This window comes from Eschrichtius robustus, chromosome 4, assembly GCF_028021215.1.
Source record: "Eschrichtius robustus isolate mEscRob2 chromosome 4, mEscRob2.pri, whole genome shotgun sequence".
NCBI classification, from domain to species: domain Eukaryota; kingdom Metazoa; phylum Chordata; class Mammalia; order Artiodactyla; family Eschrichtiidae; genus Eschrichtius; species Eschrichtius robustus.
In genome coordinates, this window is record NC_090827.1 from 113,203,663 (window position 1) to 113,221,495 (window position 17,833).

Consider the following 17,833-nt stretch of genomic DNA (forward strand, 5'->3'; position numbering starts at 1 on the left):
ATATGCCAAATGAAGTCCGACTTCCCCACTACGGTCTATTATAGCATCCTACACTGTGTATTCATTCACAGCCCTTACCATGGCAGTAATATTCTACATGTGTGCGTGTAATTATTCAATTCATGTCTATCTCTCCATTAGACTGTAAACTCCATCAGGTCAATGGACGTGTCAAAGCTCTGCTTACCATTAATATCTCCAGTGCTCAGCATTCGACACTCTTAACCTTCCACTCTCTTAATTTCTTTCTTTTGATTTCTGTGATACCACCTTTCTATCTCCTCCTACACCTCAACCTTTCTATCTCCTCTCTATCTTCTCCTATACCTCAAACTCCTTCAGAATTCTTCACTTTCCTCTTGCTTTTGAACCACCTCTAAAATATGGTTTCCTTGAGTTTCTATCTTGGTCACTTTCTTTTCTTGTTCAATGAGCTATATCTAGGAAATTGTTAACCCTCTCTCAGCTTTAGTAAGTGTCATGTCCTACCAATGACTTCTAAATTTCTGTCTCTACTGTGGTCCTGCCTCCTTTATTCCATTTCTAAATTTTCTACTTCCTACAACTTATATCAAGCTTTACCACCTCAAAAACATGTTCAATACAGAAATTACCTTTACCTTTAAATCTACTCCACCTCTATTACTTAGCTTAGTAGATGGCACCAACATACATACCCAGTTGCACAAACAATAAAGTATATCACAGGAGCCCATTATAAATGTAAACTATAAATATATGAAATTATCCCTGAGTCCAGGTTTGCCCCCACATTTCAAACCCAATTCTGTTGATTTCTTCTATGTATCCCTTGATTCACTTTTTTCCTCTCCATTCCTTATGCCTTAAAGCAGACACACATTCTATCTGCACTGCAACAAGAACATTTAACTAGTACAAATCCAAGTTACCCCTCTTCTTAAACCTTCCAAAGGTGCCCCATCCATGAGCTGAGACTCATCCATCTCTCTAGACTAATTTCCTACTAATCTTCTCTGTTTTTCTGCATATCCTCACCTACATTAAATTTTTCACTTATCTTTGAATGGGCAGAATCCTCCATGCCTTCGTGTGCACCTCTCAGACCCCACTTCAGAAATGTGTATGAAAGAAGAAGCTCTTAGTTGTCATCCTTCACTGGGAATGGTCTCAGTTACAGAAGATGGCTTTACACAAGGTCACACCTGCTTCCACAGGGCAGCCTACATCCATTGTTAATCGTCACAAGGGTATAAAGTCCCAGCTCCCTTGCCCCAACTCAGGACATCTCTGATGAGCTATCTCCCTTTAGGGCTGGCTGAAGACTTTGTTGGGGCTGAATCACAGCTCAGTTTCTCTCTCTGTAGAGTCCTGCTTCCTATCTCTCCCTTCCACAACTGTAGATCCCAGGGCACTCCTGGAAAAAAAAAAAAAAAATTCCTGCACACTAATCTCCATCTCCAAGTCTGCTTCCCAAGGAACCAGTCTGTGATACCGGCTATTTGTAGATACATGTCCTCAGCCTGAATAGTATTTCTGTTCTATCTTCACTTGCTAAACTCTATGCATTCTTCACATGCCAAGTCAAATGTCATCTAGATGCACATTTCAAAGTTTCTCTATATCAACACATATTGCACTGCATTATAATTATTACTCAGATATTTTCCTCTCTTGCTAAGCTAACTTTATGTTCTGCAAGGATGCTGTAGTAATTAGCTACTTCTGTGCAAAAAAATGCTATAAGCTTAGTGGCTTGAAATAACACCTCTTTATCATCTGGCAAGTCTGTTGGTCAGAAATCCAGATGAGCTCAATTAGGTTCTCTGCTTAGTGTCTTGTAAGACTGAAATCAATATGTCAGCCAGCCTGGCTGTTCACTGGAGGCTTTGGGGAGAATCCATTTCCAACTATTCAAGTTGGCAGAATTCAGTTCCTTATGGTTATAGGACTGGGTTCCCTGTTTCCTTGCTGGCTGTCACCTCAGGGCCACTCTGCTTCTAGAAGCTGTCCCCTTGACTTCTCACATGGCTCTCTCCATCTTCAAAGCCAACAATGGTGCATCAACTCAACTTCTTCTTATGCCTTGAAACTCTTGTGGCTTCTACCTCTATCTTCTTCTGCCACCAGCCAGAGAAAGTTCTTTGTTTTTAAGGACTCATGTGATTAGATCAGGCCCACCAAGATATTGTATTATCCCTTTTTTATTGTCAACTTTGCCTTATAACACAATCATGGGTGTGATAGCTAACATTCACAGGTGCTAAGGATTAGAGAGAGTGTGGATTCTGGTGGTCTTACCTAGAAATTCTGCCTACTGCAGATGGAAAGAAAATCTTATTGAGTATCCTTCTCAGCACCTAGCAGAGCTTCTGATATAAAAGACAATTGATGCTTTTATTAATTTTTAGGTTGAACTGACATCAGTTTCACTGATTATTATCTTTTTAAATGTTCTGTTTTAGTTGCATGCATAGTGAAAAAAATACCTCAAATAAAGAATTTAAATAACAATAAAGAAATGGATTGCAGTCTTTTCATGATGAGCATTGATCCATAGAAGAGATTAAAACTGGAAGAGAAATGTCACAAAATGGAAAGAAAGAAAAACCTCCTGAGAAATGAATGTGTAGTTTTGCAGTTTTGCATATTTTGCAGTTGAGTCCATCAACTTTCAAGCTCAATAATTAAATAGTAATAATAAATTACCAAAGTTGCTTTACTGTTAATGCCTCAATTTGATTAATGACAGAACGTTTCCTAAACTGGAATCTGCTTAAACTTCAAACAGGGATCTGGTTTGGAGCTGTAGGAAAGCAAGGATCACTAGACTGCCCCTAGAGTGTGCTGTGATGAATTCATGGTTTTGATTTGGAAATGAGGTTACTTTCATGCATGTATTTTTGTGTTTGTTTATGTACATCATCACAGTGTTTTCAGGGTTGCTGTCTCTCTACATATACATATGCCAAAACTCTAATACTTTTTTATGGCCTCCTTCCCTTCTGCTGATTGCAGCCTTCACTTCATTTTGTGTTTAGGCATACAAAGTGATGACAAAGGTGGACAATTGTTTCTGGCTGCAGCTCACCCAAATAAAACTGTTTCAATTGATTCAGAGCACTGATGCCAGCCAAGACCCTATACTTCTTGACACTGCATTTTCCCAGTAAATAATAAATCACTGTGTTTCCACCAGCAGCCTCTCTCCCTCTGCCTTTCTCTTTTCTTCCACCGTTAGTCATGCTGGTGTAGCTCACCACCTGTCACTTGGCAAATTTCTGCGAACATTTTTACCCAAGTAGAGGCGGATTTGGTTTCATTGAAGTTAGGAACACACCTGTGCTGACTTGCGTCTGCCACTCACCAGCTGTAGTTCTTTTAAAAGTATTTTATTTTTTGGCTGTTTGTATATATTACAATCTGCTATTTCTTGGTATGGATTTTTCAAACATTTCTATCATTAGAATTTTGAATTTCAGGTGATGTAAATATGCTTCAGGACAAAATATATAAGTAGTTAAGTACATAGTGGGTAATCTTGAAAGGGGATTAATGTTACCTAATTAACTTGTATTTAATTCATATACCTACATCATTCACCAACTACCTGCAAAATCCTGAACTCCAAATAATGAGTGTCTGATTTAAAGTCCTTGTAATTTTACCTTTATATGTTGCATTTCCTACTTGATAACGCTGCTTTTTTTTACCTATCCATTCAACATTCGAAGAATCCCTACTACGTCCAAGAGAAGGTGCTAGTGACAAAGGTTTGTACAGGGAAACACACAGTCCTGTCCCACAGATGCTGGTAGGTCAGCAGAAAAAATGTTCATATAAATAATTATGATGCAGTTTTTATTAAAAGTTCTGTAACGGAAGTAAGTCTCAATATAGGTCTATCTAGACCTGCTCTTCCAAAGCAGTAGTGACTACTCATGTATGGTTATTTAAATGATTAAAACGGTTTTATATGTAAAGTTAGGAATTCAGTTCCTTACTTGCACTAATCACATTTCAAGGGCTTGACAGTCATGCGTGGCTAGTGTCTACTGAACAGGGCAGTGCAGTTAATAGAAAACTCCCCTCTTGTACCACATTCTATTAGACAGCGTTAGGCTAGAGGATCAGAAACTCTTCACCCGAAGTAGCTCTTGGCTGAGACATGAAGACTAAATAGGAGCTTTCAGGCAAATCAGCAGACACAAGAGATTTCAGGCAGAGGAAACAGAATGTGCCAAGGTAGGGATCTGACATGAGAAGACATAGATCATCTAGTGAGATGCAAGTAAATCAGAATAATCCCAAATGCTTAAAAGATGCCCTGGAAAAGGGAACATAATATGGATTGACTGGAAAGCAGGGACCTCTTCACAGGTAATCTTCTATGTTATTATATGACATAGTAAATAGAGGATGGAATGTATGTTGCAGGATGAATGTTGTATATGTATGTTATACATGTATGTTGTGGGATGGAATGTGAATTTCCTCCTGTGGGTCAGTAGTTTTCAAATCTTTTCAGTTACAGGCCTTTTTACTTTTCAAATAAAATATGATTCAGAATCCCTTGACAGAAGTCAGATAAAAATAGAACTGCTCTTTTAAAAGTTGGGTGGAAGGCTTTCCTCTCAGGCATACCTGGACCCCTGAGACATCCTCACTGAGCCCTGGGCCTCTGCAGAGCTAGTGGACACATCAGAGATCCACTGGACAATTTTGAACATGAAGTGGATGATAGGATACTATGTATTGGGATTATCAATCTGTACAGTGTGGAGGACAGGTGGGTGGAGGTAAAATGGATGTCGGGATGGATGACTACAAAGGCATGGAAACAGATGAAGAAAAAGATGGTAAACAGTATTTTTAACTAGGGCAGAAAGAATGGTTTGAGGAGCTGAAGGAATCTAGAACACAAGGAAGAGAAGAAACAGACCCACTCCCATTTTTCCACCTTGGGCAATTTGGTGGCTGGTGGTATCATTTTTCATGATGTGGAATTCTAGAGGGATATTTTACTTATTGGATGATTGGTTTAAATTCTCTAGTCCTCAAAAAATAGTAGGATGGGGAGCACAGTGCTTTACATTCAAGCCTTGAGTTCCCTCTGGCTTTGACAGAATGCTCTGTCATTCTGTCAAAGCCAGAGGGAATATCACAAAAATCCTTTTATTCACTTCAGTGAATAATATATGTCTAATTTCTTTATTCTTTCCTATAGCAAACACCAATCAGAAGCATCTGAAACAGACAGACCCCAGAAACTAGAGTCAAAAGGAGCATTTTGTCAACTGATTAGATAGCAGTTAGTCTAATGCTAACGTTAATCAGGGTCTGATTGCTCCGTTGTGAGGAACAAGAACTGCGTGCGGAGACTAATACGCAAGATCTGTTTCAGAGCGTTTCTGTGGAAACCCCCATGCAGTAATTAAGAAGAACAACAAATGCAGGTTATTGATCCTTTGTGTTATTGAGAAACAATATAATTGATATTTCAGATCTTAATTGTTGGTTCCAAAGTAAAAGAGACAGTTTGTACAGACCATTAGTAGCAGTCTTTTTTGTTGTTTTTACCATTTAAACCAAAATATGGAGTTCAAATGTTACTCTGGTTCAAATAAACATTGATTTAATTGTCAAGCAATCTTTATTTGTAGGTGTTACAAATTTATTTATTTATTTATAGCTGTGTTGGGTCTTCGTTTCTGTGCAAGGGCTTTCTCTAGTTGCGGCGAGCGGGGGCCACTCTTCATTGCGGTGTGCGGGCCTCTCACTATCGCGGCCTCTCTCGTTGCGGAGCACAAGCTCCAGACGCGCAGGCTCAGTAGTTGTGGCTCACGGGCCCAGCTGCTCCGCGGCATGTGGGATCATCCCAGATCAGGGCTCGAACCCGTGTCCCCTGTATTGGCAGGCAGATTCTCAACCGCTGCACCACCAGGGAAGCCCTGTAAGTGTTTAAAGTGATCATCCTTTGGACAAATCTGAGCTTTGTAGTCAGTTTCCATGCCTGAGACTTGTGGAATGAGGTTTTTCATTTAACCTGTCTGGACCTCAACATTCTCTTTTGCAAAGTGGCAGTTTTAATACCCACATCACAGGTTTATTGAAAGGATTCAGGGAGAAAGTCAATATCGGAGAGTCGGTGCAGCATACTGTTTAGGAGCAAAGACACTGAATCCAACTTCTGTGTTTCAAACACAGCTTTGCCACTTATTAGCTGTGCAAACTTGGACACATTAGTTAACCTCTCTGTTCCTCAATGTCCTCCTCTTTAAAGAGGGATAATAGTCATAGGCATCCATGACAGGGTTAGAGTGGAATGAAATGAACATATGAAAAGTTCTTAGAACAGGGCCAGACAGATTATAAGCATAATATAACCGTTAATTGTTTTTACTGCTATAATTTGAAAGTGTTCAGGCACAGAGTTAATTCTTAATAAATATTAACTGCACCACTTTCCCTTCTACAGTAATTCAGTAGCTGTAGGCCTTGCCTTTGCTTCCTATGGAACAATGAGCTGTTAAGGAGGAAAATAGAAGGAAAGATTGTTGGTCTGCATGCCGTACCCATTTGTACACAAAACTTCAAAAATTCATCCTTTTGCCTAATTCCTAAATATGACTAGACAACACAGAAACACCTGAAATGTGAAGAAACCATGATAAAGACTGCGATGAATTGGTTGAAGAACAAAGACTCTAGGAGAAATAGATTGTTCTAACAGGAAACAGATTCTAATTAGTACCCTGACAAATCTAAGGACACATTGCTATCAAAAAATAAGAATCAGTTGCCATGAGAAGCAAACCATAAAACAACAAAGAAGAGTTTCTTTGGAGTTGAAAAATATATATGACAGATAAAATTATAGGAAAAACATATATGTGGGTTGAAGATTAAGTCAAATAACTGGCACAGAACCTAGAGCTAAAAAGATAGAGAAGAATTTGAGAGAAAAGATGGAAGACAGTCCAATGGGCCCAGCATTGGAGTCAAAGGAATTCTAGAAAGGAGTAACGGTGATGATGGAGGGGGCGGGGGGGTGAGTGGGGAGGATATTGCCAAATAAATAATACAAGAAAAGTTTTCTGAACTGAAGGAAATGTGAATCCTCGAAAGGAAAGGGTCCAAATCCCAAGATATAACTACATATACACCGAAATGTCTAACAATAGAAAATAAATAAAATTAAAATGGAAAATACTAAGTGCTGGAGCTGATGCAGATCAACAAGTGCTCTCATACAATGCTGGTGGGAAAACAGAAAGGTACACCCACTTTGGAAAACAAGTGGCAATATCATATAAAGTTAAACATGTAATTTTGTTGTGACCCAAGAAATCTTACTTTCAGTTATTCACACAAGAGAAGTCAAAACAGATGCCCACACAAAAGTCTGTAAATAAGTGTTCATGGAAGCTTTATTTATATGATATCAAAAAAAAGCAACCCAAGTGATCATCAGTTCATCAGCTGGTGATTGGATGAACAAATTATGGTACATCCAAACAATAGAATATTACAGAAACCAACAGGGACAAACTACTGATATATTCAACAATGTGAATAAATCTGAAAAGTATTTTAATAAATTAGAGAAGTAAGACACAAAAGCCTACATACAGTTTGATTGCATTTGTATGACATTCTCAAAAAGGCAAAACAATAGAGACAGAAATAAGATTAGTGTTTTCTAGGCATGGGAGATGAAAGATTGGGGATTAAGAAGAGGCATGAAGTGCTGGAAATATCCTGTACCTTGATACAGTGGTAAATTTATAACTATATGTGTTTGTGAAGGCTTATCAAAATGTTCTTCAAAAATGGATAAACTTGTTTGTGAATTCCCTTTTAATAAATCTGAATTCAATAAAAATAAAAAGGCCTACTGAGTAACAAGCAAGATAGTTTTTAAGACCCACATTGGATATGTCATTAAGAAATTTCAGGAGTGATGTCAACAAGATGGTAGAGTAGGAAGTTTTGGAATCTTCTTGCCCCTACAAACACAACAATTCAGCAACAATTCATGGACAAATTATCTTTGTGAGAAATCCAGAAATTAGGTGAAAGACTCCTGTAACCCAGGAGAATGTGAAATCAGACTCACAGAAGACAGTAGGGAGATTCAGATCACCTTCTCACCAGAGGACCTGCCCCTGGCACAGCATCAAATGATCAGATCTTTCTCCAGGATAGATAACATGTTAGGTCACAAAACAAGTCTTAAAACATTTAAGAAGATTGAAATCATACCAAGTATTTTTTTCTGACCACAGTGGATTGAAAGTAAAAATTAATAGCAGGAGTAAAACTGAAAAATTCACAAATGTATGGGACTTAAACAACATACTCTTGAACAACCACTGAATCAAAGAAGAAATCAAAAAGGAAACAGAAAATGCTTTGAGAGCTAGGAAAATGAAAACACAACATACCAAAAACTTAGGGGATGCAGTAAAAACAGTATTAAAAGTTCATAGCAATAAATGCCTATATTAAAAAAGAAGCAAGACCTCAAATAAACTACCTAAATTTACATTGAAAAGAGCTAGAAAAGGAAGAACAAACTAAACCTAAAGTTAGCAAAAGGAAAGAAATAACAAATATTAGAGCAGAAATTAATAAAATAAAGAAGAGAAAAACAATAGAAAAAATCAACAAAACTAAGAGTTGGTTTTCAAAAAGATAAGCAAGATTGACAAATCCTTAGCTTAACTAAGAAAAATGGGAGAAGACTCAAATAAATAAAATCAGAAATGAAAGAGACATTACAACCAATACTACAGAAATAAAATGGATCACAAGAAACTACTATGAACAATCATAAGCCAACCAACGGGATAACCTGTAAGAAATGGATAAATTCCTAGAAACATTAAAAAAGATCATGAAGAAATAGAAGATCTGAACAGACTTATCACTAGTATGAAGATTGAATCAGTAATCAAAACCTCCCAGCAACAACAAAAATCCCAGGATCAGATGGCTTCACAGGAGAATTCTATCAAACATTTAAAGAAGAATTAAAGCCAATCCTTCTCAACTTCTTCCAAAAAACTGAAGCGAATGAAACATTTCTAAAATCATTTTATGAGCCCAGCAATACCCTGATACCATAGCCAAATAAAGATACAATTAGAAAAGAAAACTACAGGCCAATATCCCTGATGAATATAGATGCAAAAATTCTCAACAAAATACTAGCAAACTGGATTCAACAGCACATTTAAAATATCATACACAATGACCAAGTGAAATTTATCACTGGGATGCAAGGATGGTTCAACATAAAAAAGTTAATTAATGTGACACAATACATGAGACAAAACAATGGATAAAAACCACGTCATAATGCCAATAGATGCAGAAATAGTGTTTGACAAAATTCAATCTCCTTTTATAATAAACACCAACAAACTAGAAATACAAGGAAATTACTTCAACATAATAAAGGCCATATATGACAAGCCCACAGGTAACATCATGCTCAACAGCAAAAGACTGAAAGCTTTTCCTCTGAGAAGAGGAATGAAGCAAGGATGCCCACTCTCACCACTTCTATTCAACATTCTACTGTATTAGCTGGAGTAATTAGACAAGAAGAAATAAAAGGCACACAAATTAGAAAGAAAAAAGTAAAACTGTTCCCATTTGCAAATGTCCTGATCTTATATATAGAAAACTATAAAGACTCCATTAAAAAACAAAAACAACAAAAACTTTAGAACTAATAAACAAATACAGTAAATTTTCAGGATACAAAATCAAAATGGAAAAAATCAGTTGTATTTCTATACACTAACAAAACAAATTATCTGAAAATAAAATTAGGGAGACAATCCAATTTACATTGGCACCAGAAAAGGATAAAATACTTAGAAATAAACTTAGTTAAGGAGGTGAAAGAATTGTATACCAAAACCTGGAAAAAATTGATGAAAGAAATTAAACAAGACACAACAAATACATAGATGTCCTGTGTTCGTGGATTTAAAGACTTAATATTGTTAAAATATCCATAATACCCGAAGCGATTTACAGATTTAATGCAATGACTATCAAAATTACAATAGCATTTTTTACAGAAATAGAAAAAAACAATTCTAGAATAGAATGGAAAATAATTCCTATGGTACCACAAAAGACCATGAATAACTAAACTGACCCTAAAAAAGAAGAACAAAGTTAGAGGGATTACACTTCTTGATTTCAAAATGTATTACAAAACTACAATAATCTAAACAGCATGGTACTGGAATAAGGGCAGACATGTGGAACAATGGAACAGAATAGAAAGGCCAAAATAGATCCATGCATTAATTGTCAACTGATCTTTTATACAAGGGTGCCAAGAATACACAATGAGAAAAGGATAATCTCTTCAACAAATGATTTTGAAAAAATTGGATATCCACATGCAAAAGAATAAATTTGGCTCATCTTCTACAATACACAAAAATCAACTGAAAATAGATTAAAGACTTGAAAGAAAGAAACTGAAATTTTTCTAGAAGAAAACATAGGGAAAATCTTCACAATATTTATATTAACAATGATTGCATTGATATGACACCAAAAGCACAAGCAACAGCAACAAAAATAAACAAGTAGGATTATATCGAATTAAAAACTGCATAATCAGGGAAATAATCAACTCAGTAAAAAGGAAACCTATGGAATGGATGGGAGAAAAATATTTTCAAACCATATGTCTTAAACTGCTCATTATGCTATAGCAAAATACCATAGACTGGGTAGCTTATGAATAACAGAAATTTATTTCTCATAATTTTATAGGCTGGAAATCTGAGATCTGGGTGTCAGCATAGTCACATGAGGGCTCCCCTTCCCTGTTGCAGGTTTTTCCTTGTATCTTCATGTAGCAGAAGGCATTAGGGAGCTCTGTGGGATCTCTTTTATAGGAGCACTAATGCCATTCATGTGGGGTCCTAAGTCCTCCCAAAAGTCCCACCTCCTAATACCATCACATTGGGAATTAGGGTTTCAACATATGAATTTTAAGGGATTACCAACAGTCAGACAACATCACACACATCTGATAATGAGTTAATCTCCAAAATATATAAGGAACTCGTACAATTCAATAGTGAAAAACAAACACTTAACCTGATTTAAAATGGGCTAAGGACTTAAATGGACATTTATCCAGAGAAGTCATACAAATAGCCAATAAGTAAATGAAAAAAAAAAAAGTTCAATGTCACTAATCACCAGGGCAATACAAATAAAAGCCACCATGAGGTATCACCTCATACCTGTCAGAATGGCTATCATCAAAAAAACAAAAAGACAGCAAGTATTGGTGAGAATGTGGAGAAATTGGAACCCTTTTAAACAGTTGATGGAAATGCAAAATTCTGCTACTTCTATGGAAAATAGTATGGAGGTTCTTCAAAAAATTAAAAATAGAACTATCATATGATCCAGCAGTGACACTTTTGATATTTATCCAAAAGAATGGAAATCAGGATCTTGAAGAGATATTAGCACACCTATGTTCATTGCAGCACTACTTACAATAGTCAATATCTAGAAACAACCTAAAGGCTCATTTATAGATAAATGGATAAGGAGACTGTGATATATACATACAACAGAATATTATTTAGCCTTTAAAAAGGACATTTTGCAATATTGAATAAGATGAATGAACCATGAAGACACTGTGCTACATTTAAAAAGCCAGCCACAGAAAAACAAGTACTGCGCGATTCCGCTTACAGAAGGTATCTAAAATATTCAAGTTCATAGATCAGAGAGTGGAGTGGTGGTTGTCCAGGGCTGGAGGGAGGGGTAAATGGAGAATTACTCACGAAAAGGCATAACATATCAGTCAAACAAGATGAATAAGCTCTAGAAATACACTCTACAACATTGTAACTATAGTCAACAATAATGTATTATACACTTAAAATTTTGTTAACAGGCTAGATCTCACTTTGTGATCTTACTACAATAAAATAAAATTAAAAAAAAGAAATTTCGAAACACTAATGAGTAAACAAAGTGTTAACAATCTCATATAGAGAAAAATAGGTTACCTACAAAGAAATAAAGGACAGAATATCTTCAGACACATCAAGAACACAGGATGCCAGAAAACAATAGAGAGAGGATTTCAAAGTTTTAAGGGAGAAATATTTTCTAATTATTAATAATTTATTAAATAACTAATTTAATAATAATTTTTTAAATAATTTAAATAATTTATTTAATAATAATTAAATAATTTTCCAATCCAGAATTGTATATGCAGCCCAACTGTCAGGACAGATAAGAATTAATGAAGTGTATAATCTAAATACCCACTCTTAGGAAGTTACTTGAGAATGAAAATTAAAACTAAGAGAAAGACATGGCTTCAAAAAAAAAATAGTGAATTTAAATCAAGACAGCAGTAAAAGGAAGCCCAGAGAAGAGGGTGCTATGAAACCATTTTAAGGAATATACAGTCCAGATTCAATCAGGACATGGAAAGAAGGATGCAAAGGGCAAAAAGAATTAAGCAGAGTAAGAAGAAAAATGCTTGAAAATGTAGAGTGGGAAGAGTGACATCACTAAGATGGTGACATAGTTTATTCCCACCTTTGCTCCCCCGCACCCCACAAGAAGAACAACTGACAACTATTAATGGACAAGACACCACTGAGAAAATTCTAGAATGTGGTGGTGAGGCTGAGACACTCCCTGCACCACAGAGACTGAGAAAGAATGGGCATAAGACAAGGGCATAATTTTCAAGAAAATTTTTAAAAAACAAAAGAAAATCTACTGGCAACTTTCAGAAAAACAAAATGGCATAAGGGCATCATAATCTTTACTTGAAGCAAACCTGTAATTTTGGAACAGAAAGTAGGCTTCGAGAGGAACATTCAAGTGGATTCTAAGCACCCCTCCCCACAAGTTGCCATACACAACATGAGGAAACAAGGGAAGATTGAAGATGCGTCAATTTAAAGAGTTTAATGCTGAAATCACATAAAACAAATGCCAGAACTCACTCAAAAAACTAGCTGAGGTAGGAAATGAAACTTAGCAGAATTACATGTTTGTAAAACAAAAATCAAATTTGAGTAATTGCTGTAGAAAATTGATCTGATGTGTAGGAGTTAATGTTTTTCTTTTATTATCAAAACATAAATGAGGCATATAAAATAAATTAAATATGAAATTATGCAGAATTAAAACAAGGATTTGGTGGATGTGACATAAGTTTTGGAAAGCATAAACATTACATGTTTCCCCACTTCCCCCATCATTCAGGTTAAATTGTTATACAGAAAGGGTGCCAAGTTTATCCGTGAGCCTTGTATATCATGTTCCCTGGGCCTCCCTACCTCAGCACACAGCACTGTGCCTCTTGGTGTAACAGAGTTTGAGAACTTGTCTTAATATGATCTTCACTTACTGACTTCAGTCATTGCCAGCTGGCACTGATTCTGTGAGTACACATGTTCTTTTTTCAAAAATCTCTAGCTGAGTCTCAAGGTATCATATTGGCTCACCAGAATGAAGATTATTTTAAGACCAGAGGAAGGTTCTTTTTCTTTATTAAATTCTTTCAAAGAGATCTTTTCTATTGGAAAATAAAATTCTTACTGAATTAAGCAGCCTTGCTGGTCTATGTTACTGTTCACAGGTATCTAAATCACAGATAGTATGTTCCTCAATCCACTTGAATTGTGTATATCCCAATAGTTATCTCAAGGAAAATGAAGGTGGGATTTACCTAAAATGCCATAGTTCACTTATTCAGCCATTCATCCTTCATGTGATGATTAGTTATTTAGTACCTAATATTACCAGGCATGGTGCTGCATCATGGGGGTGCAATGGTGAGCAGATTATTATGTAATAAGATTTGTGTTTGGGAAAAAGAAAAACTTAGTTGGCTGCAGGGTAAACAGGTTAAAGAGTAAAAAGAGCTGAGAGTAGAAGGAGATTGGGTGCCTAATTGGCAGATAACCCACAAGACATGATGCTGAGGGAGGGAAAGAAGGATGTATTGAAGTCACCTCCTAAGTGTCAAACTTCTTACCCAAGTGATGTTCTAAGGAGAGCTTCCAACAACCATCCTGCTGGGGTACTGGAGCAAATCATTTTTCAGGAAATCCCTGAAAAGCCTCTCATTAGGATGGGGTATTGCCACAGGCACTTGGCTTATCTCAAGAGTTTGCATGTTCCTAAATTCATTCAACTTCAAGACTCACTAATTACACTTTCATATTTTAAGTCTATTATGGAAGAAATTCAGACTACATGGGTGTTTGCTACAAGCCAAAATTTGCTCAGGATAAGCCAGTAGTAATAACCTCAGGCCTAGTGACTCCTGAACATATTTAAACCTTGATGATTTAAGGGGGAAGGTGGTTAATAGACATTTCGGAGTTCTTTCCAGATGGAAAACAAACATTTTCTTTTTCTAATTTCCCTTAAACTTGTCATTATTTGGCAGAAATAGTCAAAATAAATGTACCATGCTTCAAAGGATCCAGCACATGAGACCAGATAGCAGCAAGATGAATCCTCTTGTCTCAGCAGGAATATGCTCTGAACACAGATGTTTGGGAAGTGAAGGGTGGGCACTTGTGATAATGTATTGCATCATTTCTTTGACATCAAGATAAAAGCAAACAAGAGAAGCAAAATGTGCCACTCACCAGTCTATGAAAATGAAAACTGCCACACGGCTCTGATCTAGCACATGAATTCTGTCTTTGCCTGAAAGATGGAGTATTTTCATCAGAAGACCAGCTATTCCTTGTTCTGGTATGCTTTCTTGTGAAAGAGGAATGGAATTAGGGAACAGGAAAGAAGGATTTTACATTTCATTTAATTTAGCTAATACTTCAGGCCACATTCACTGAGTTGTTCCACCCTTTTAAAAAGATAAAGAAAAATGAACACTTACCCAGCTTCCACTGTCACAAACTTTGGACAGATGTCTTTACTACTGCTCTCAGCAATCTTGTGAGGATGCAATTATTTTCCCCATTTTCAGGTGAGGAAACCAGAGTTTGGCAAAGTTACATAACTTGCCCAGCATCACATAGTCAGGCTTTAGTATGGCCAGGACCAAAACCCAAATCTAATTCTGAAGCTCACGGGGTTGCCTAAATCTCACTCCTTTTCAGCAGTAGGTGCTGTATAAAATACAAAGCTGTATGGTTACAATAACTATAAATAAAACAATACAAGAATACAAGAAGATGGCTCACGTTTGAATATTAAGCCATGTGATGCTTAGTGTAAAGCTACAAGATTTCAAAGATGAAAACCCAGGAATGTGTAGTGAAAGGAATATGATCTTTGGGATCAAAAAGACCCTAGTTCTGTAATGGGGAAGAACAAATCTGACTCCATATTAGATCTGTCTCTTTTACTTTAACCTTTGTATTCTATTGCTTTTGCTTTGAGTTAAGAATGTTGCCTATAGCCTGAAATATACAGGATAGCTTATTCTCAAGGCTCTGGCCTTTAAGGATATTACACTTTTCCATTCATATAGATATAAAAAGTTGCAGAACAGAGAATAACATTTGTCCTATTGGAGGTTTACAGGAACATCCTGACTGGACCTCCTGAACAAAAGATTCCTGCACCAAGAACTTTGCAACAACCAACAATGCCCCTCCCTTACCTTGCCTTTAAAAATGCTTTGCTGAAAGCTTTCAGGGAGTTCAGGGTTTTGGGGGGGCATGAGGCAGCCATCTCCTTGCATGACCCTGCAATAAACCTTTCTCTGCTCCAAATTCTGATGTTTTGGTATTGTTTGGCCTCATGGTGCATTGGGCACACGAACTTGTGTTCGGTAACAGTTTGAGTCTCAGCTCCACCCTTACTTGCTCTGTGACCTTGAACAAATTGCATAACCTCATAGCTGCAGGTTGCTTATCTAAAAAAAATAAAATTTTCCCCATATCATAGAGTTTTTGTGAGAATTAAATGAGATGATATGACTAAATTACCTGACAGTATGCCTGGTCCACAATATCTGCCCCCAAAATGTCAACTTCATGTCACCTCAAGCTAGTGACACCCAGGAAGAAAAGTTGAAGAGAAATTCATTAACCAAGTTAATATCTGCACGGCAAGTTGAAAAAGTGCTTATGATAAAATTATGTGTAGACTCATGTGTATGTATATGTACACACACATACATGCACATTTAAATTTTATGTTTGCTAGAAAACAAGCTCATTTCAAAACTGTGCTATTGTTCTATCTATCAGAGAGCTGTTTTCCCAGTGCTCTGCCAGAAAAAAATGTAAATTTCCTATTAGTTGTCACCAGCATGATGGGTGATGCACACTTGTACATTCCCAGCCCAACTCCCAGAAAGAATGAGTGTAAATGCAGCAATTAGCAGACTCTTATTCCAGGCTTCAAAACCGTATCTGCAGTACTTAATGATCACAGAATCGACACTCAAACACAGTTTTGCAAGGAAGGAGCTTATCTCTGATTAAATAAAAACTATTTTCCATTTAAAAAAGTGATAAACACCAATTATTAAAAAAAAATGGAATATACTCCTCCCCCAGAAAAGTATTCTAGTACTCCCAAGAGATGTTGTCTCTTCCTGTAATGGTTGTTATGCAGAGTTTGTTTTCATTGTTATAATTTTATCATAGAGACCCTACCATTTTACCCAGGCTTTTCCTTCAATATCGCAAAGATTATTTTTAGCAGAGTGGTTAAATCCCTGAAAACAAACTGTGATATCCAGGATATCCCTCTAACCTGCTCTGTATCCTTGATCTGGGCACTAAAACTCTGTAAGCCTCAAAGAGTCACATACAAAGTGAGGATAATAACAGCCATCAACTTATTACAGGGCTGTGTGAGGGTAAAGTGAGATGATCTGACACCTACCAGTGTTCTTGGTCTTCCCCAATCAATAGAAATTGATCAGAAGCCAGACAAGAAATCTAGGCAAGGCTTTACTGGGACCCCTGCTGCAGCCATAGAGAGCAAGAACAAGCCAGAGTTTCCCTTGCTCGCTCCCTGAGGGGATGGTGAGCTTGTTCCTTATATGGGGTGAGGGTAGCGGTGTGTCCTTGGACCAGAAGGATGGCTTAGGTGGTTTGCCCGTCCCTTCGGTGGTGTTGAGTGCAGGGGGCATACGCAATACTCCGTTTTTGCTCCTGGCTCTTCAGAAGTGGCAGTTGGGGTTTTTTTTTTTATCTTCTTGTATCTTGTTGTCCCTGATTTGCACCAACTGCACATGCACACAGTTATTTTTAGTCCCTTATAATCTCTTTGTGTTTTGTTGCTTGAGGAGACATTTGTCCAGTTACAAGCACTGCAGCAAAGGGGTCCAGGTCCCAGGTCCCAGCCTGTCTCAGATCCATGTAAAACCCTTAGGAGAATACGGTGTAGAAAGTAAGAACTCAATAAAATTATTATTGCTTACAACTAGGAAGACTTTTTTTTTTTTTATTGCAAATGACACCAAAAAATCAACTGACTTCAGTAAATGGAATCACATTTACTTCCAAAATGGAAAGGCCAGATGTAGACCTGGCCAGAGAGTCAATCAATGGGGTAGCTCTTACTCAGAGACAAGCCCTGCCCATGGCGTGGCAGGTTGGCTACAGTGAAGCCGGCGCTGGTCCAATTCCCCACAACCCCAAGGTCAGCAGAGAGAGCCTCTTCCTGTTAGCACGTGCACAAGTCCTAGGAGTCCCTCTGACTGGACTATTCTGGGTCACTTGCTCATCCAAAACAATGACAATTGCTGGGAGAATTTCAAGCTTTGATTAACTAATTGTGGGAGGTCAGTTAATAGTCCCCCAAATATGTTCACTGATCCCAGGAA